At 43.7% G+C, this 21,141-nt stretch overlaps 1 protein-coding gene across 1 annotated transcript in view; it reads right to left on the bottom strand.

The window, feature by feature from the left end:
• The window catches only part of TULP4 (TUB like protein 4), a 171,470-nt gene extending 150,742 nt beyond the window's left edge, over positions 1-20,728 (bottom strand). The window contains exon 1 of the mRNA XM_083176351.1: positions 20,576-20,728. The gene's annotated coding sequence lies outside the window, so the exon portion shown is untranslated. The remainder of the gene's footprint in view (positions 1-20,575) is intronic.
• Between the last annotated feature and the right edge of the window lie 413 nt (positions 20,729-21,141).

Below are 21,141 nucleotides of genomic sequence, written 5' to 3'. Positions count from 1 at the left end.
AGAATACAGAGTTCACAGCTCTATAGAACTGCTGAGTGGACCCCATATGGTCCATCTATCTATGACTTGCATAAACATCTATCTTTCTTACCCAAAGCAACCCCCCATGAAATTGCCACTGACCCCAACCAGTCTATCGACCTCTCAGGCTAGTAGCTTGATTATGGGTGCTCATCCGCTTCAACCTATCTAAGCCAGACTTATGACCCTATAATAACCTCCAATAGTTCAATTAAGTAGAGCATCTAGATGTTGTTCAATTCCATATTCTCATTAAGGCCTTTCGCATATAGCTTTCACAATGCAAATATCCAATAAGCCTCTTGCTTACAGAGGAGCTAATTTATTAACATTTTCTTATATAGCGCAGTATATTCTGTTGCGCTTTACATAAGGAGACAGTGATACAACAAAGTATTTAAAGACAGTAAAAAGGTAAGAGGGCCCTGCTCGCAAGCTTACAATCTATAGGGAAATAGGCATTGATACATAAGGATAGATACTGTATTCGGTACTTGTGTATTTTGGCGGCGCCCATCGCATCGCATACCATAAGGCATACGATGGTATGCGATGCGACGCAATATTGTACAATGCCATACAATTTTAAAATTGTATGACATTGTATATGGCATACAATGCCATACAATGCGATGCGATGCAACATTGTATAAGCACCCTAATGGGTGCTTACAATGTTAAATGCACCCCCACTATAAACGTGAACCCGAAGCGTGGTGAGCGCAGCAAGCCCGCGAGGGGCGGCGGTACGCGTCCTCTGACCTTTTCATACCCCCACTATCCACGCCGGCGTGGAGTTGAGAATAGAAAGTGTGGCGAGCACAGCGAGCCACCGAGCCCGAAGCATGGCGAGCGCCGCGAGGGGACGCGGATACCTGTGAAGCCCGCGAGGGGACACTGATACCTGTGAAGGTATCCGCGTCCCCTCGCCACGCTTCGGGCTCGGTGGCTCGCTGCGCTTGCCACACTTTCTATTCTCAACTCCACGCCAACGTGGATAGTGGGGGTATGAAAAGGTTGGAGGACGTGTACCGCTGCGCTCGCCACGCTTCGGGTTCACGTTTATAGTGGTGGGGGTGCATTTAACATTGTAAGCACCCATTACGGTGCTTAAAAGCACCCTTTATGGTGCTTATACAATCTTTCATCGTATAGGGGCCAAAAATCGCGTCGCATCGCATGCCATCGGGTGCTTGGCATGCGATGCGACGCGATTAAAACTTTGCGCAATGGAAATCGGGGACGCCGCTATAATACACAAGTACCCTGTATTCTTTATTGCATCAATTCCACCAGAATGCAAGGTTCCATGTCTGGTTCTGGAATTTGATAAGCTTGCCTGAAGAGATGAGTTTTCAGGGAAAGCTTATAGGTATGGAGGAGAGTCTTATTGCGCTTAGGAGGGCATTCCACAGAGTGGGTGCAGCCCGAAGAAAGTCCTGCAATCGGGAATGGGAACGAGTAATGAGTGTGGATGAGAGACGCAGATCTTGGGAGAAGCGTAGTGGTCGGGTTGGAAGAGATTTTGAGATAAGAGAAGATATGCAGGTTGGTGTCGTTTGGTTTATGGCGTTGTGTGTAAATAAAAGGATTTTGTATTGAATACAGGTAACCAATGACAGAGTAGCTTTGCAGACGATTAACGTCTGGCTAGGAATATTAGCCTCACAGCTGCATTAATGATGGACTGTAGTGGTGAGAGTCTGTATTGGGATAGATTGAATGTGGGGTACAAAGGAAAGTTCAAGGATAACACCTAGGCAGCGAGCTTGAGAGAGAAGATTGGCACCTTCTTGTTGGTACTGGTTGCCATTAAGTCTATATCTGGGGTTCCAAATCTCTTTACAATCTGACTGAATACCTCTGCATTTAGTTCCCACTCTCCTGGAAGTAATTCTTTTCGGCTCAGATAATCTGCAATACTGTTCTGTGTTCCCAGTCCATGTAGTGCTGTTATTGATTGCAAATTTTCTTCTGCCCATACCAAGATCTTTTTTATTACCAGAAAAATAATTTTCTGCTTTTGGTGCCGCCTTGGTGGTTTATGTGATCAACCACCGTAGTGTTGTCTGACATTACTCTTAGGTGTGATATGTATATCACTTTGAGTGCCATCATTGTTCTCCATACTGCCTCCATCTCCCTCATGTTGGATGACATCATACTTTCTTTGTGAGACCAATTTCCTTGAACGGTTACCTCTCCAATATGGGCTCCCCAACCGGATCAGCTGGCATCTGTTGTAATAATCATTGTTTGGTAACACAAGGCTTGTTTCTTTGTTTTGAAGACCTTTTGACCACCACTGAAGGGACCTTCTTGTGTTTATGTCCAGAAAAATAGATATTTCTTTGTTGACTTTCTTTCTTATGAACGGTAAAAGGTGCCATTGTAATATCCTCATATGTGACTGGGCCCAAGGAACTATCCGAATGGTTGATGCCATCATACCCAGTAATCGGATTCCTAGTTCCAATCTGAACCTTTCTCCTTGCTGTATCAGTTTTCTGTATATTTAGACACCTCTCTGGTTGACAGGGCAATTGTAAATCTCTGAGTGTTTATTATTACTCCTAGGAATTTAATTCTTTGCTTCGGTATTAACTGACTTTTCCGTATTCAGGGCCTTATTTTGGTTCATTCTTTCTGACAAAATCCTTCTTAGATGGACAAAACCATGTGCACTGCAGGGGGGCAGATGTAACATGTGCAGAGAGAATTAGATTTGGGTGAGTAATTTTGTTTCTGTGCAGGGAAAATACTGACTGCTTTATTTTTACACTGCAATATAGATCTCACTTTGAAGTAAAACCCCACCCAAATCTAATTCTCTCTGAACAAGTAACACCTGCCCCACCTGCAGTGCACATGGTTTTGCCCATCTAAGAAGGATTTTGTCAGAAAGAATGAACCAAAATAAGGCCGTCAGTAACCATCCATGTGCCTAAAGGTAATTCGTGTTTAACTCTATACTTTTTAGCACTTCCTCCACCGAATCCCCTGCCATCAATAAATCATCTAGATATGGCCAAATCTGTACTTTCTTTTCTCTCAGTCGGGCAATTAGAGTAACTAGTACTTTTGTAAATACTCTTGGGGAAGTTTTGAGTCCAAATGATAGACACGTGAACTGGTAATGTATCCCCAACATAGAAAATCTCAGAAACCTTCTGTGTTCTCTCTCTATTGGGATGTGATAGTACGCATCTTTCAGATCTATTGAAGCAAGAAATTCTTCTTTCTTTATTCCTGTCACTATTGAAGTCATAGTTTCCATCCGGAATTTCTTGGTCTTTATCAATAAATTTAAATCTCTTAAGATGAGTATTGTTCTGTACCCCCCGGTACTCTTTTCCACTAAGAAGAGGTTTGAGTAGAACCCTGTTTTGTAATGAGATACCGGTACTGGTTCCACTGCTCCTGACTGTAACAGTTGTTGGATCTTTTCTATCATCGCTTGCCTCTTTTCTTGTGTCTTTGGGGCTCTTGATTCCAGAAATCTGCTTCTGAGAAATATTTGAAATTCTATTTTGTACCCCTCTCTTATAATTCTTGTTACCCATCTGTCTTTTACCGAATTCTCCCAAATGTCTGAAAACGCTGATAGGCGTGCTTCAATCATCCCTTGCCCAGCATAGTCATTGTTTTGTGCCTCTTCTATTAGGATTGACGAAATGACTGCCGCAACACTCCAGTATTACCTCTTCTGTAGTAATTACGGCCAGGTCGGTAGCTCTTGGCTTCTCTGTATTGCATCTTGGAAGAATAAGGTATTGGAAATCAGATTCTCTTGTCTCGTGGTAATCTTACTGATTCGCCACCGGAGATTATCTGAATCATCGCATCCAATTTTGGACCAAATAGAAACGAACCTTCAAATGGTAGGGTAGTTAACCTATTGGAACTCCAGACTTTCAGCCATAAGGCCCTTCTTGCCGTTACTCCCGCTGCCATAGATCTGGCTGAGAACGAGAAAGTATCTAATGATGCCTCGCATATGTATTCAATCGCTTTATGCATGATTTGTATATTCCTCAACAGATATTGTTTGGATACCCTATCCTCTACATCAGTCTGTAATTCAGAACTCCATAGCCTCAGAGCCCTTGCCGCTGAAGCTACTCCAGATTTTAACGATACTGATAAGGATATATGTAACTTCTTTAGCGCACTTTCCAATTTTCTATCCATCGGATCTTTGAGCGCTGCCCCATCTTCCAATGGTATGGTCGTTGATGTTAATTCTGCCACTGCAGCATCTACTTTAGGGATCTCACACCAACTGAGGAATGTTTCATCTTTAAAGGGATACATCTTATCAATTCTAGGTAATCTCCCTTGCCTTTTATCCATATTGCTCCATTCCTTGGACACTAATTCTTTCATTACTTTACTTTATGGACCGGGAAACACCTTCCCTTTTTCTCTCGATCTTCAAAAAATACATTGGTTTCTTCAGCTACCTCTGTTTCTTTGTATTTCATGGCTTTTAAATATTCTTTAACATGCTATCTACTACTTCAATGTTAAAGGTTCTATTTTCATCTTTGATTTCACCTTCCTCATTACTTGAACCTCCATCTGGTTCTTCTATATCCTCAGAAGAATCTCCTCCTTCATCTAGTAACCCAGCCTGAGTTCTAGATCTCTTAGTCCCTTGCATCTCTAGGAATGCCTCCTTAGATACAAAGGATTGCTTCATCCAATCCATCAATTTAGAAAGCACTTCTGACTGCACAGACTTATCCTGTGTATCCTTCACTACTACACATTCTTCACACAATGATTGCTTCTGTGAACTGGTAAACTTCTTATCACAAGCCATACATGTAGTAGCAGCAATATTCTTCTTCTTAGTACTCTTTCTTAGATGAGGAAGGCACACTAAAATACAATATTTATAGCCTAATCAATAACTACCTTTAAAAACAATATTCTAATGCCCAAATAAAAATTGAGCTTACCTAGTAGTAAGGGCATTCTCCGGCTGATGGGGGGGGGGGGGGGGGACGACACACACTCCATACTGGACTTTGCTGTATTCCGTTTGCAGCTCAAACACTCCACTGCCAGTATCTCTGCTGTCTTCAGCAGTTTAAATCCCTGCTTTACTCCTATTTGCGTCCGTGCTGCTAATGCGCACACCAGGAACTCCGCTACATTACTATTACTATTAGTTCCGTGACAGGGACACACTTCCGGTCCCAGGCGTCAGCGTTTTACTACCTGCTTCTCTGCAGGCAGCGTGCAAGCCATCCATCACCTCGCATCTCCTGGGACCAGCCAAGCAGACTGGCACCCTGATCACCATGCTGTAATAATGACTTCTGCATGCTCCATGCATACCATGTTTTTTGGGACAGGAATCCAAAGGACCATACTTCCCATGCCTGATATCAGTGGCAGGAATCTTTACAGGCCACACTCCACTGTATCCTTCTTCCCCCACGGGGAGCCACCCCAGGTTTTAGGTAGCTCATGTAGGAAAAAAAACAAACAAAACAAACATCACCTACACTATCCTATCTCACTAGAACAGAGACAGGAAAAAAAAGACACACATGAGGATGAGAGGAGGGGTGTTATACCCGAAGTGGGCAGTCCTCTGAAAAAAACATCCTGTCTAGTCTAGACGAAGGCGGGGTTAACCCATTGTGATGGCTGCCATGGGGATCATAGAATAAAATTATTTTACTTATACACAAAGCCATAAACCAGACTAACCCAACATACATCTCTCAAAATATCTTCCAACCCGACCTCTACGCGCCTCAAGATCTGCATCTCTTGTGCACACTCATTACTCGCTCCCATTCCCGATTGCAGGACTTTCTTCGGGCTGCACCCACTGTGGAATGTAGTTTTCATTCTAGGACCCACTATCTTTGAAAACCCATGCAGTTCCACTTCCCTGCCAGGGGTGTCGCTGCCTGCTGTGGTGTTTCTAGCACAGGTCTGGTTTGCATATCAGTGCTGATATACAGACCACACTGTGCTAGAAGCTATACAGCAGACAGCGACACCCTAGGCAGGGAAGAGGAACTGCATGGGTTTTTAAAGATAGCGGGTGCTAGAATGAAAACTAGAATGCCCTCCCAAGCACAAAAATACTCTACTCTTGACTCCAAACCTATAAGCGTTCCCTGAAAACTCACCTCTTCAGGCAAGCTTATCAAAATTCCAGAACCAGCCACTTAACCTTCATGTAACGTTCCTATCTAATCACATGCACACTGTACAGTCCACACATATCCACTCTTTCTTTTTCACATTTTCCATCCTCCTAACCCCTGGTTAAACTGCTGGGTCACTGTATCTTACAGCACACCAAGAACCTTTGCATTCTGGTGGAATTAATGCAATAAAGATGACAGTATCTATCCTTATGTATCAATGCCTATTTCCCTATATATTGTAAGCTTGAGAGCAGGGCCCTCCTACCTTTTGACTGTCTGAAAAAACCCTGTTTGTTGTATCACTGTCTCCTTATGTAATGCACAACGGAATATGGTGCGCTATATAAGAAATTGTTAATAAATAAATATAGTGAAAACTTGTAATGTAATTGTTACCAAGTGCAGATGCTGGAAGTGTGCTTTTGTATATAGTAGAAGTGTTGTTTGGCACTATGCAAAGCCGCCCTGAAAGCCGCTCATCTGCTGGTATAACCAGCAGATGAACGGCTTTCCTGGCGATGTTGCGGGAGCGCGCAGCAGCACTCATCGCCGGGCCACACACACACACTTGGCGGCTTTGAGCTGAAAGCCGCTCAAACCTGCTGTTTTGAGCGACTTTCAGCTCAAAGTCGCCCAGTGTGTATGGGCCTTAAGATTGCAGGTCAAAAGACAAACAAACAAAAACAGTATCTTCCCTCCAACTGATACGCCCCTGGTGGGTGTGTTGGCTCATACATCACTGTCTCTGTTCATCGGTCTAGGTGAAAAAATGAATGAGTGAAAAAAAAAGGTGCACTACAAAAAACGTGATTAAAGGGATGCACACATAACTACGTTACTAAGTGAAAGATAATATATATAATGAATAGAATTTAAAAAAGGGGGGACATGATGTAGAATTATAAACGATGATATAATGTATACTTATTAATATTCAACTAAGCGGTCTGCTCAGGTTGGGAATTATTTGGGTGTAAATACACAAAGAATCTTAATATGGAGTATATATAGTGGATACATCTATTAGGAGTGAACACCAGCATTTCATAAAAGTTATGACAAAATAATTATTCAAAGAAATAATTTAGAGGAAAATGTTCCACGGAAACTTCCTTTCGGAGCTAAGGTGTTCGAAGTATGAATCCATTTTGATTCACATTGTGACAGTCTTTTTTGACGATCTCCACCACTTTGTGGACGGGGAACATGATCTTTGATGTTGCATCGTAGACTTGCCAATGAGTGTCCATATTTCTTGAAGTGTTTTGGCCACGGGTTGTTTAATGCCCTTGGATTCTTTATTTTCCAATGCCGTCCATTTTGCTACATCCTTGCAGGGGCTGGCGATTCTATCACCAGCCCCCGCCAGCGTCCGTCTACTGCAAGGGGAGCGCCCATGGCAACGGAGCCTGCCACCGGTCCTTGCCACCCCGAACTGGGCAGTCTCCCTGAAGCGGAGATGGGCTGGGAGACACTGCCCAGTTACTGGGACGCGCGTGTGCCCCAGTCCCTATCGCCGGCGCTCACCAGTGAAAGGGATCTGGTGGGCGCCGGCCAAGGATGAAGCCTGCTACATCTGTATATAGAGCAGTGGTAGCCTAATCCAGTCCTCGAGAGCTACCAACAGTTAACGTTTTCAGATATCATCATGGTTTCCTACCACGTAAGGATAAATGTACAAGCAAAAAACATGGTACTTTTAATCCTTACATGGTAGCCTTGAGAAAAGGGCCACAGTAGTCCTGAAATGTCAATTAAATACTATGTTTTGCTAATCATGTATTGTAAGTGATTATGCTGGATTATTTCACTACTAAAATAGATTTTTTGGTACTTATGTACTAACTGGGCTGCCGATTTTGAAATCGGGTCCATCGCATCCGACCATATCGCATGCGATGCGATGCGATGGACCCGATTTTTCCATAGGATTCAATGTTAAAATGGACTGAGTCCATTTTAACATGGAATTCAATGGGAAAAGGGGTCCTTTAAACCTGTGGCGAGCGTAGCGAGCCACCGAGCCCGAAGCGTGGCGAGCCCCGCGATGGGACACAGAATACCGTTCGCTCGCCACGCTTCGGGCTCGGTGGCTCGCTACGCTCGCCAAAGGTTTATATCCAACTCCATGCCCACTTGGATAGTAGGGGTATGAAAAGGACCCCTTTTTCCCATTGAATTCCATGTTGAAATGGACTAAGTCCATTTTATCATTGAATCCGATGGAAAAATCGGGTCATCGCATCACATGCGATATGGTCGTATGCGATGCGATATCGCATCGCATCTGATTGTATGCCTTAAGTTAAGGCATACAATCAAAAAATCGGCAGCCCAGATAATACATAAGTACCGATTTTTTTCTTTCTAAAATTGGAGTGCCGCCTCCTTCCTGGAACAAATATATATTCCAGGGTACGTCCTCATACCCTGAGGCCGAGCCACGGCTCGATACACATATCAGTGTTAACCACTTTGCGGTAGGGAACTTCTTTAATCAGAAAAGTACTTTGAGTGCCACCTTCCTTGCCTTTATCTATCTATCTATAAAAATGTACCTCATGTGTCCTCAACAGAAGGAGTCGAAAGAGACAAAAGATAAGGTTTTAGACCATTTATAACATCAATTTTAAAAATGAAAAAAGTTTACTTAAATGCAGCCAGTGTCTCTTAAAAGTAGTGTATGTTTCACACTATAGTAATTAACTGGGTGTACAGAGTGTATCCACAGAATCCAAGGGAGGGACATCTTTATGTATATTACACATTGCTCTGGGAAATATCAGATGAAAGACTCTCAGCTTCAATGCCGATATTAAAGATTTGCAACTGAAGTTACTACCCTAGTAAAAGGACCAATTTTATTTGAAGGGAATAGAGCCACATTATATATTTATCTAACAAGGGATTTGTGAAGGTTCACATTTCAGCATTATTATCATAGTTATCACCCTTTTGTCCAGGCATAAGTAAGCTGAAAGATTGGAGTCAAAATAGAAGGTAAAAAAGGTAGCTTATATAAACATTACTAGTTGTTCCCCATAAAGAATCCAGTATCTGGTGGATAGGTCAACATACTTTACCATCCATGTAGACCTGATATGTGAATGCCTAATGGAACCCCCCTCCCCCACTCGCGGTAGCTGCTCGCCCCCCGCCCCCTCACACACACTCGCGGCAATTCCAGTCCCCCACATGCGGCAGTTACGACCCCCCCTCTCACCCTCACGGTACTTCCGAAAACACCCCCCCTCAATAAACTCACCCTGGTAATGGAGTCGGCGGCAGTCCCGGTCCCCCTCATCCATCGGAGCGGAGGATTTTTTTTTTTTAAATGGCCGCGTCCAGCCAATCATGGCTTGCCGTGTCATTGCCCTGCCCCATTGAGCTGGCTATAGTAGCCAGCTCCAGACAGTCAGACGGCGGAGGAGGAGCAGAGAAGAGCTCCAGAAGAACAAGCGCTGGGAGGTCCCTGGGAAGCAGCGGCCATGCAAATGAGTTTAAAAGGGCGCTGCCCCAGAAGAAGACTCCGCAGAAGCCCTGGGGGGGGGGGGGGGGGGGGAGTTTAAACAAGCTATCAACACTGCACCCAACACCCCAAAAACTCCCGTCCTGGACTGACTAGTTAGAGTGGGTAATGCTTTGGCTACGGGACCCCATCAAGCGTGTCCCCTGGCTATGGCATTACACTCCCTGCTAGTGAAGCCTGATGGTTGGTCATGCGCGCGTGTGTGTGTGTGTGTGTGTGTGTGTGTGTGTGTGTGTGTGTGTGTGTGTGTGTGTGTGTGTGTGTGTGTGTGTGTGTGTGTGTGGGGGGGGGGGGGGGGGGGGGGGGGGGGGACGTAATTTTTTTTTTTTTTTACATTATTAAATTATTTTTCTACTATAGACAAAGAAGATGACACTCCACCAGGCTCTATTCCAACCCGTTATTTCAATTTGAAGACTTTTTTTATTCCCCTGAAGTCGCCGAAACACTTTCTGTGAGAGATTTGAAATCTCTCATGCTGAATATAATATCATTATGAATCTCTGTCACAAATCTCTCTGTGTGTACGGCCCTTTAAAAATGGGGAGCGAAGCAACCCATGCTGAAATCTTCTAATTGGTAGCAAAATAATCGAACCTTAACCAAAAAGAATACTAAAGCATTCAACTCTATGCAAAACTACAGCTTCAAAACTACTCTGTGGCTATAATGCTCCCACAAATTATTCAAATTGAACTTCATTGTCAATATGCCTATAAAAACTTAATCTGCAAGGTTATATAAAGGTAATACTGTAATAACTAGTTAACAAACAGTTAAGGGGCCTACATACGCAGAGATTTGTGCCAGAGATTCATAACGGGAGATTCAGCACGAGAGATTTCCCTAAAACGGAATTTTTCAGATAATGAGCCACACACACACAGATTTGTGCCAGAGATTCATAATGGCAGATTCAGCATGAGAGATTTCAAATCTCTCACAGAAACTTCAGGGGAATAAAAAAAGAATTCAAAATGTAAATAAGGGGTTGAACTAAAGCCTGGGGGAGTGTCACTATATACAGGGCCGAAACTAGGTTTTTCGGCGCCCGGGGCGGCAGTCATTTGGTCGACTTGCCGGACGCTGATTTGGTTGGCAATCAGCGTCCGGCAAGTGTTTTCAAAATCATCAGCGCACTGAAATGCACTGAATAAAATGGCCGCTGCTCCCACCCTTGGAATACAAACCCAGTTCATTATGTAAATAGCCTTTTATATGAAAGATTTTCAGCAAAGTCTTTCGCCTCCTGAAAATCTCTCGCTCTTTGGGAAAATAGCTCAGTGTGTACGCACTATTTTGGTGACAAATTTATTTTTTAAAGATTTTGGCAAAGTCTTTTGAAATGAAAATCTTCGAGTGTGTATGGGCCTTTACTCAGCACAGCGAGCAAGGGGAAAATAATTTGATGGCAAGTGACTTTCCCTGTGTGTATGGCTGCAAACTCGTTTACCTGCTCGCTGGGCTCCGAAGCCTTGCAGCCCAACAGGCAGGTCTGAATCAGGCCTAATGTGCAGTGTAAAAGCACCCAGTTGAAATGACCTGGCATCTCAACCTTAGTAGTGAGCAGGGTTGAACACGTATTCAACCCCAGCTTGTGGTTCAGTATAAACGGGTAACCCAGGTTGATGCGACCCAGGACCAGTTCACAGCAATGAAACATCTGGCCTAGGAGATCTCATCTCCAAGCTCAGGACACACCACTGGTGATGTCACCCACCCAGCATTATGCTGAATAGGGACACCAGTGTAAAAGGGCTCTCAAGCCAGCTTCACAATTCTGGGTGTGACCCGACTCTGCAATGTAAAAAAGGTGTATAAGAAACACACAGACAGAATACACTACATCCTTTCACACCTCAAATAAGTTGGGTCACTGACAACAGATGGGGGCAGGAGGGAGCGGGCACGCGTTATCAGGGGCGGGAGAGGAGGCATCGATTTGAACAGACACCGTCTCTAGTACGACGCTTGCTGTAAACTAATAGTCTTTACACTGAAGTCCAACTGACCACTTTAGAACTACACCATTCAACCAAACACATCTGTTAATGTCATTATTTTAACATAAGGTTAAATAGAGCTTAGAAAATTTCTGCAACCTCAACAGTTCTGAAGAATTCAAGGCCCTCCATGAAGAGAAACAGGAGAGCGCTGCTATAAATTAGTTAAAAAATAAATATTTCTCTTTATTTCTTGTAAATAATTTATTCCACAAAGTTTTGGACTTCAATACAAAAGTCTAGTAGATGTGCTTATGCACGTTCTCTTGACAAAGACCTTCAAGATCTTAACCACATCAAGTGATTTAGGGATATCCTGATGTCCCGAACAAGAAGGCACCACAAATCGGCTGGTTCATGTGGAACGCAGAGACCACTTTTGTCAGGAACTGCTGTCTTGTCTGAAGTTCCACCCTGTCCTGATGGAAAATCAGGTATGGACTCTTACAAGAGAGAGCACTAAGCTCAGAAACTCTTCTAGACGAAGCCAGTAGCATCACTGTCTTCCAGGTGAGGTATTAAGTCAATGGTGTCCACTGGTTCAAACCAGGATGACTGAATATACGTCAGGACTATATCTAAGTCCCAAGGTGCCGTCGGGGCTACAAATGGGAGGCTGTATTCTCAAGACTCCTTGTAAAAAAAAGTCTGCTAACTTTTTTCTGGAAAACTATAGAAAGGGCCGACACTTGAACCTTTAAAAGACCCCAGCCGGAGTCCGTTATCAAGGCCCACCTGCAAGAAATGCAGAAAACGGTCCATTCTAAAGTCCACTGGCGGAAAACCCATGTGCTCAAACCAAGACACATATCTTGTGGTAGTGTGACGCCGTCACTGCCTTTCTGGTCCGGGTCATGGTGTTTATGACCGACGAATGAAATCCTTTTAGAGCTAAGATGTTCCGCTCAACCTCCAAGCCGTTAAACGAAGACGCCCTAAGTCCTGATAGATGAAGGGGCCTTGCACCAGAAGATCTCTTCTGAGAGGCAGTCTCCACGGCTCTTCTACCAACATGCTTTGCAGACTTGCATACCACACTCTCCGGGGCCAATCCGGTGCAATTAGGATTGCCTCCACCCTTTGGTGTCTGATTCTCTGCAACACTCTCCCCAGAAGGGGAGGGAACAGGTACACCAGTCCGTACGACCACTGCGTAGTCAGATCATCTATCGCCTCTGCTTGTGGATCCCTTGTCCTTTCCACTATGTGGTTGGTCTTTGAGGCCATCATATCTATCTGTGGGAGCCCCCACAGATCTACGATGCTTCCGAACAACTGAGGTTGTAAACCCCATTCCACGGGGTGAAGGACGTGACAACTGAGAAAGTCCGCCTCCCAGTTGTCCACCCCGGGGATGAAGATGGCAGAAATTGCAACTGCATGCATCTCTGTCCAAGCCAGAATCTTGAAGACTTCTCGCATGCATGCTCTGCTCTTTGTACCTCCCTGGCAATTTATATAAGCAACCCTCATTGCATTGTCTGACTGGACTTGTATCGCCTGATGTTCCAGGAGGGAGCGAGCCTCCAGAAGAGCATAGTATACTACTCCAAGTTGTTTATGTGGAGCTGTGCTTCCAGGGGTGACCATCGGCCTTGGAACCGCATCCCCTGGGTTACCGCCAACCAGCCTTGCATCTGTAGTTTGCAGGATCCAGTCCTGGATCCCGAAACATCTCCCCGCAAGAAGATTTGGCATATGTAGCCACCATTGCAGTGACTGTCTTGCCTTTACAGACAAGCGAATCAACCTGTGCATGTGGATGTGTGAGTCGGACCACTTGCTTAACAGGTCCCACTGGAATACTCACGAGTGGTATCTCCCAAATTGGAGAGCCTTGAATGAGGCCACCATCGACCCCATCAGCCTGATGCATTGGTAGACCGAGACTCTTTCCAGAGACAGCACTTCCAGTAGCAGCTGTTGTAGTGCAGCAATTTTCTCCAATGGGAGAAACACCCTTCTTTCCACTGTGTCCAAAACCATCTCCAAGAACTGGAGACGTTGGAATGGTATCAGTGAAGCCTTGGGTATATTCAGTACCCATCCATGACCCGACAGAAGATGTCCGTCGTCTCATGGCCCCAAGTTCGACACGGACTCCGCTTTTAGTAGCAGGTCATCCAAGTATGGGATGTTTATCCCCTGAGTCCTTAACAGGGACATCATCACCGCCATTACTTTGGTGAAGACTTGTGGGGCCGTCGAGAGTCCAAATGGTAGGGCTTGGAACTGGAACTGTTTGTCCAGAATTGCAAATCTCAGGAATGCCAGGTGTGCAGCCCACACCGGTATGTGAAGGTATGCGTCCTTCACGTCGCTGGACGCTAGATATTCTCCTTCTTCCAGTCCTGCAATAACCACCCTCAGGGATTCCATTTGGAATTTGAAAACCCTCAGATAGCGGCTCAGGGACTTTAAGTTTAAGATGGGTCGAACTGACCCATCTGGTTTTGGAACCACAAATAGGTTTGAAAAGTAACCCTTGTTCCTTTCTGAAGGTGGCACTGGTATAATCACCTGCACCAACTTCAGTACTGCCTGTGATCCTCCGCTGATGCTGGGAGTCCAGACCTGAAATATCTTTGAGGGGGTGGTCTTTCGAACTCCAGCTTGTAACCGTGTGAAATATCCCTGACCCAAAGGTCGAGGGAGGATGCATCCCACACGTGGCTGAAATACTTCAGCTGAGCCCCCACCGCGAGAATATCCCAAGGTGGGAAGAGCCAGTCATGTGGCAGGATTAGGCGCAGCTGCGCCTGTGCTACGGTCTCTTGTTGCAGAAGCCGTTGCCTTTCTGGGCTTACCCTGAACGCCTCTATTGGCGTTGGAGCCCCCTCTGGCCTTCGGCCTAAATTTTGAGGTCCGAAAGGACTGCGGTGTACCCCCTGTAAAGGGGCGTCTCACCGGAGTGGAAGCGGACGGGAGGAAGGTGGACTTACCAGCTGTAGCTTTTGAAATTACACAAGAACAAGAGGGGGGTAGATTGCGCAGAATTGATGACAGAACAAAAAATTGAATAAAAATAATAACAATATTAGTTTAATAAAACATACATTTATAAATATGGTGCAATTGCATAGGGAAAGGGTTAAAAATGTAAAAATAGGGATAATGGAAAAGCTGCGTCCATTGCTGGAATAAATCACCTTATTTGCAAATGCAAATGGACGCAGCTTTTCCATTATCCCTATTTTTACATTTTTAACCCTTTCCCTATGCAATTGCACCATATTTATAAATGTATGTTTTATTAAACTAATATTGTTATTATTTTTATTCAATTTTTTGTTCTGTCATCAATTCTGCGCAATCTACCCCCCTCTTGTTCTTGTGTTATTTGTAGGGACTGACAATCCCTTTATTTGATTGCTGCAGGCCTAACCGCCCATACAGGCGCCCCACACAGACACTCAGGTGTCTGTCCATTTCTTTCTCTAGCTTTTGAAATTAAGTCATCTAACTCACTCTCGAATAGCCTATCACCGGAGAAGGGGAGGCTTTCTACGCTGCATTTGTAGTCCGCGTCAGCGACCCATTGCAGCAGCCACAGGGCCCAGCGGGCCGACACAGCCATGGCCGAGTTATGGGCATTAATGGCTCCTAACTCCTCCTGTGCTTCACACATCATTTTAGCCGTGTCTTGGATGTGACGTAGCTTTTCAGCCACAGTAGGTACATCCCTGTCACCCAACAGGCCTTCTTGTATCTGGCCTGCCCATGTAAAGATAGCTTTAGCGATCCAGCAACTAGCAAGCACCGGGCATTGGGACGCCCCACTGGCTGTATACATAGCCTTTACCGTGCAATCTAGTTTCCTATCGACCGCGTCTTTTAATTTCGAAGTACCTGGGACTGGGAGTACAACCTTTTTTGAAAGGCGGGACACCGAAGCATCCACTGCAGGGGGTTCCTCCCACACCTTCCTGCCCGTAGGGTCAAAAGGGAAGGAAGCCTTAAAATGCTTGGATAAAAGGAAGCCTTTTTCTGGATTTTTCCAGGCAGCTTTAAACACATCTTCTAAGTCAGACTGTTCAATATCTTGCCTTATGTGTTACACAAAGAAGGGATCCCCTTCAGCAGGTGTTTCTAAAGGTAAATCTAATACCTCTCTAATAGCTAGGATCAAATTTTCAGTGCCCTGTATGCAAGTTTGGGACGCCTGAGAATCTACAACCTCATCCACGTCGCCATCACCATCGTCTATATCGGAGTCAGGTGCAATGGATTCAAGTGCCCGTTTACGGGACACCCCTGGTATGGGTGTTAGAATATCCACCCTGGCCGGGAGCACTTTTAAATCCTGCTGTGTCTGCAAAGTATTAATTGCCAGCTGTGATGAGACACTCAAGCATGGCTTTCATGCCAGTAGCCCATGAGGGTTCCTGGGAATCAGCCCAAGACCCACCTCAGAGCTGCGGTGACATACAATGCTCACAAGCAACCTGTGATGCAGAACTTGGAGCAAACTTGTTGCAGCAAATCATACACTATGAAAAGGTGGGCAGCAATAGCTTGGGTCAGTAACTGAAATTAACTTGTACTCTTTTATCAAGAGGTAGGTTTAGGATCATCTACAAGCTTTGCAGAACGGTTAAAAAGTCAGATGGGGCATGGAAATGTATTCCACTGCTGAGGGGCAACATGGCATATGTCTTGGAGGCATTATGAGAGGAGAGTCTAGAACAGTGATGGCTAACCTTGACACTCCAGCTGTTGAACTACACATGCCAGCATGCCCTGCTACAGTTTTGCTATTTGGCGATGCTAAAACTGATGAAGGGCGACATGCTGGGATGTGTAGTTCAACAACAGCTGGAGTGTCGAGGTGAGCCATCACTAGTCTAGGCGATGGTCATTGGCAGAATGTAGATTTAGGGAGGGTGTAGTGAAATTAGACAAGATGGTGAGCATAAGATACAGTATGGAATAAAGTATTTGGCCACACCTGTTAAATTATTGAGTTGAGGTTTCAAATGAGAATGAAAAAAAAATTTAGGAACAGCATCAACTCAGCTACAAAGTGGAAGACTACATAAAATAACAGAGTGGGGTCAGCAACTGATAAGGAGCATGGTACGGTGAAATCATCAACTCTCTGCTGATTCCATAGTTCTGAAAATCCACTGGCATTAATGTAAGCACAAAATCTGTTTGGCGGGAGCTAAATGGAATAGATTTCCATAGCCGAGCAGCAGGCAAGCCGCACATAACCAAGTGTAAACGCCAAGCGTCAGATGGAGAGCTGTAAAGCAGTGGAAACATGTTCTTTGGAGTGACGAATCACACTTCTCTGTTTGGCAGTCAGATGGGCGAGTCTGGATTTGGCGGATGCCAGGAGAAGTATGGTGGAGGGGGAGGAGGAGTTTCCCGCCATCCTGGAAGCAGTCATGTCCATTCCAGTAACCTGTTTGTTCACAGCCAATCCTGAGTGTTCTCCTGTTTTCTCAATTGCCCAGCCAATCACCGCACACTGGCTGCTACAGGGTTGCTAGGTAATATTACCAAACTGTTACAATTTGGTCACCACTGGTGCATCATCAGAAAATCATTCTATGTCAACTCTCCATTGGCTCACCTGTGTGGAAGCCAGTTTCATGCTCTAACTGTGGGAAATACATGAGAGATTTCACACAGGTGACCATCTCTATTGACCCATTCAGCTTAGAGACTTATCACCACCAAAGTGTCTGGACCAGCCTCCCCATTCAAGGAATTGTTCCCCGGGTGACGACTCGGGAGGAGACTTATACATACCCCCTAGCGGAGTGCACCCATCAATAACATTGCAGGCTACAAAAAGCACAGGAGGTTGCCTTCTCTGTAAAGCCACAGGAAAGCATACCATTATTGCTCCCAGGGGACTGCTACATCCACGAGGCACCAACAGGAACGGACACTCGCTTCTAACAGGTCTAATGACCTGTGGGTGATTAAACCATTATATAAAAAAAAAAAAAACTGAGCTTACAGTCACCTATTTTAATTTTTTTTTTTTTACATATTTAAAATGTAAAACGTTGTCACTTACCCTTCCATTTTACTTCTGTTTTATACTGTACGGGAGTCACACCCCCGTTTTACTGTACTGCAGCTTAGCACAGCGACCCCTGAACTTAACGGTTTAAGAAATGTGTAGTCAGTGAAGGGAGGTGGAAAGCGGAGAAGAAAATTGAAGATGTCCGGAATAAAGATACAAATGAGAGGGGAAAATAGTTCAAAAGGTTGAAGCAGATAATATACAAAATAAAAAGTTTTTACATATGGTTAGTAAAAGACACTTATTATGCATGGCTGGCTTTAATACTACAACAACAAAAAAACAAATAATAAATAGCAACAATAATTTGAACCCTAACTAAATGAGATCTCATTGATTTCAATGTTTACAGATACATATACATTTGACAAAGTATTCTAATGAATATAAAAAAAAAAATTAAGCTGCAAGAATTCAAATCTAGACATTTGTGTGATAGATACGTGCAACAAAAGTGAAGCATCCCAATAAAAATAAATAATAGAAAACGTAGCTCTTATTTTATACTGTTTACACTGTTATTTTATACTGCTGGGAAAAAAATGTACTTCCTGGAATATCTAGAGAAGTACAGTTTGGAGAAATAATTAAGACACCTCCAAATTACCCTTTACTCAGTTGTTGTCTCCTTGCCCTGCAATTCATACCACCCTTCCCATGGATTGTTACTTCAAAAACAGAAGGTAGGAGGTGATGTCATCTCCTATATCACACACACACCATACAAGACTTGCATTCAACAGAAGACATCAAAGTTTACATATAAGCAGAACAAAGGAGGGGAGAAGGTTTCTGAGGCTTAAAAGTAAACCTGCTGAAATAATTGAAGACACCCCAAAAATAAAAATAATTGTATTGTATTTGTATAAAAATACGCAATGTGATGAAGCAGGCACAATTCAGGAATATGAAAAAGATGTAAAAAAACAAACACCCACCATATAAAAACACAGTTGGCCCACACTCCACCAACAAAGAAGACACACTGACACACATTGCGGTTATAGATTTACTATGTTTTGCACTGTACATGCCATTTCCAGTCCAACAATTAAGATGCAGAAACAAAGGATGACATAATTCTGGATTTTTCAGGACATTACTGAAATTAACACACTGTAAATACAATTTTAAGCAAATAGAAATGATACTGCAAATGTAACACCTGCTATTGTTATTAGTAACCATCTAAACAAAACAACGCTTCTACCTTATAGTGTGAACACACGGTAAGATATGCCTTCGGATGTTGGCGATATAGTCAACATTGTGTCGGCATCGCATGCAGATTGCAAGGGTTTTTAACCCTTGCGATCCCGATGCATGTTCACGTATCGCAAGACAAAGTCTTGGCTGCATTGACTATATAGTGCAGATCTGCGCTATATAGTCAAAATTGTGCCACTGCATGCATGCCGTGCTAATCGAGTCCCGACACGATCTGATCGTATCGGGACTAGCATAGCACGACATATCTTCACCGTGTGTACACACCATTAAACGTAGCCTTCTGCAAACTGTTTTAAACCTACGTTGTAGGTTACTTAAAAATAAAACAAACAAAAAAGGAATTAACAAAGCAGTATAGCTGGTGGGTATAGGATCTGTGTGTAGAAATCCATTTTTTCATGTTAGGGATTTAAATTACAATAGATAACAGCAACAAGGTATTTCATACGGTGGCAGAGAATAATAAAAACATTAACAAATAGGCAGATCCCAACTACAATCGAAGTTGAGAATGAACGTATTACGTAAAGCAGTTTTGAAAAAAAATTTGAATAGTAACAATTTTATTTATTTTCTATAATAATAAATATCAAATAGTTTTCCATATTTTGTTATAGGGTATTTAAAAAAAAATAAACTCACATGTACCACAACTAAAACACCATATTGTAATATTTAAAAATAAAACTTATTTTCAATTAATATTAAGGAAAATGATATTGTAATAATATAATATAGCAGTAGTAACAATAGTACTTGTAAGAATACTAAGTGACTGTAATGTGTCTGAATTTAAAACACATAATAGGTGACCTACATAATACTGATAATTTTGCTATAAATGGACATGGACAATAGGTAGGGCACAAATTGCAGCATCTACCACAAATTTTTTATTTAAAACAAGCAATGCAAAAAGCCTAAACACACTATAGCATAAAGCCTAGCCATCCTTTCCACAGTATATACAGGAGAATGAATGTTTGTCTGACACAGGGAATGTGACAGACAGTTTTCTGTAACCTGTTCCACACTAGGGCATTAGAGGTAAAAGAAGCCCTCTATCATGACAGCATCACATATTGTAATCCCTGTTATCTTCCAAGGGCTCCCACCACAGATCTCCAAAAATAGACCTTACACATAAATGGTATGTATAGCAGTGATCAGCAGTGCTACCTTAGCCAAAATATATCTGTCTGCAATAAGTGAAAAATGTATATGGATGCTCCTCATACAGCAATATGAGAAATGTACACTGCAAGGGACTGCTTGCTCATTGCTATACAGCAATAGCCTGTACTGCTTCAAGGGAAACAAGTTCACCTATCATGCCTGCAAAGCTGCATTACAGGAACAGCACAAAGCAGTGGCAGGAGGAATACCACACATAGCTGCATCACTACACGCACACACAAATGCATGGCTAGACACCACTGGCAGCAGATTACTACTGCATACAAAAACACACAGCTCCAGGCAACAAGAATAACCGAAACAAACAAGGCGGGTTACAGGACACAGTGATGAAGATTTCATACAGCAAAACACATACACATACATGACAGCAGCTCACCTCTGTGCAGACCCAGCTCCCACGTCTCCGCTGCCTGTCTTGTCTCTTCTATGCAGGGCCTATCTCTCTGCTGTGCCCCCTCCTCCATCTCCCAGAGCACGTGATCCCTGCTGTCACATGACCGCTTCCAAAGCTGCCTGCCTCTTGCTCCAGGCTGATGTCTGTCACTTCCCTGTATCTCCTCCTTTCACATCCCTCCTTCACTCCTTGTGGCGTGTGACTTGAATAGAGGAGACATGATGTCAAGGCTGATGTGCCACCTTTAGCACACTTAAAAGGATTGCTGTGATTGTGTGGCTGCAGCCTGCAATCATAGTTCCCTTAAGATACCAGTGTTGCAGAAAATGAACGCAATCAATGTATTCCTTTTCGATAGCTTACACATACCATAACAAATGTTCTTTTTTCTTTTTTACCATGGCGCTTTTGATGTGGAGCAAACTTATGAAGCCTACACAGTGATTTACGGGCACCTAAGCAATCACACTAGATCGCTTAGAAAATGGCACTACATCGTTATGTGTGTAGGGGCATAGCATTGAGCAGCCGTATCACTGTCGCCCTGG

The sequence above is a fragment of the Crinia signifera genome, chromosome 3, assembly GCF_055691185.1.
Source record: "Crinia signifera chromosome 3, ASM5569118v1, whole genome shotgun sequence".
NCBI classification, from domain to species: domain Eukaryota; kingdom Metazoa; phylum Chordata; class Amphibia; order Anura; family Myobatrachidae; genus Crinia; species Crinia signifera.
The sequence above is the reverse complement of the archived record's forward strand: the minus strand, read 5'-3'. Positions and strand labels throughout refer to the sequence as shown.